Source organism: Diabrotica undecimpunctata, chromosome 6, assembly GCF_040954645.1.
Source record: "Diabrotica undecimpunctata isolate CICGRU chromosome 6, icDiaUnde3, whole genome shotgun sequence".
Classification (NCBI taxonomy): Eukaryota; Metazoa; Arthropoda; class Insecta; order Coleoptera; family Chrysomelidae; genus Diabrotica; species Diabrotica undecimpunctata.
In genome coordinates, this window is record NC_092808.1 from 17,900,964 (window position 1) to 17,902,336 (window position 1,373).

Here is a 1,373-nt window from a genome sequence, read left to right on the forward strand (position 1 = left end):
CATGTTTTATTTAGTTCGGCCCTGAATGAGCCACCGAAAGACGTTTGCACATATTGTGCAGTAATTATGAATAGTTTTTTTTTATAAATAGTTAAGTGGCAATTATATAAAATACCAGTAAGTGAACACATCGTATTAGTTTTGATTACTATAACGTGATGAACCAGTTTTCAGCTGATTTGTAATTTGACAACCATCAATATGGTACAACCTAAGGGACATTTATCCACTACCACCTTCACATATGGTATAACACACCATTTTTATCACAATTACAAACAAATACTAATAAAAAATATTCATCAGTAACTTCAAACAAAACTAACTCTAACAAAAAACGTAAAATGGATACTTCATCGTCTCCTCCCTCTCCGCAAAAATCAAGTGCAGAAACACAAATTGAAAAACCAATCAAAAAACCAAAACCACCACCTCCGGTTGAAGTAGAAGGTTTTCAAAGTGCTATTGACCTGAGCAAGCTCCTGACTGAGGCTGGTATTACCTTCACTATGAAAATCATAAACAGTAAAGTTATAAAAATTAATACAGCCAATAGCGATCATTACAGAGCTTTAACAGAAAAATTAAATACGAGTAACCTTTCGTACCACACTTATGAAAATAAGCAAGAGAGGCCAATTAGAGTTGTTGTTAAGAAATTACATCACACATGGCCACCAGAGGAAATAGTTAAACAACTACAAAAACGACAATATAAAGCCATTAAAGCTGACAAGAAATTCAAATGGAAAACTAAAAAACAACTAGGTATGTTCATCCTAACATTTAGACAGGATGAAGATATAAATAGAATTTACGGCATAACAGACATACTTATTACGAGAGTTGAAATCGAGCCATTAAGGAATTCCAGATTAGTCACACAATGTAAAAGATGCCAGACTTACGGACAGACGTGGAAATACTGTAAAAAGGAGCCAAGATGTGTAAAATGTATTGGTAAACACCTTACTAAAGATTGCCAAAAACCACCGGAAGATAAACCAAAATGTGTTTATTGTGGAGAAAACCATCCTGCAAACTACCGCTGATGTTATGTAGCTAAAAAATTACAAACAATGAGAAACTAGAGAACAAACAAAGACAATGTTATAAAAGCGCCCCATAGAGTTATTGAAAGCAAAAACTAACGAAGTTACAGCGAAGTAACAAAGAATGCAAGGAAAGATGCATCATCGCAACACAAGAAAAAGAAACTGATATTACATTAAAAATGATATTGGAAAAGCTCACCAAGATTGATGACAAAATAACTCAAATCGATATCAGAGTTACCCGACCAGAGCATAGTGCTAAAGGAGCTATTCCGAAAATCACAAATGGTTATGGACCTCCGAATAATGGCGTGGAAC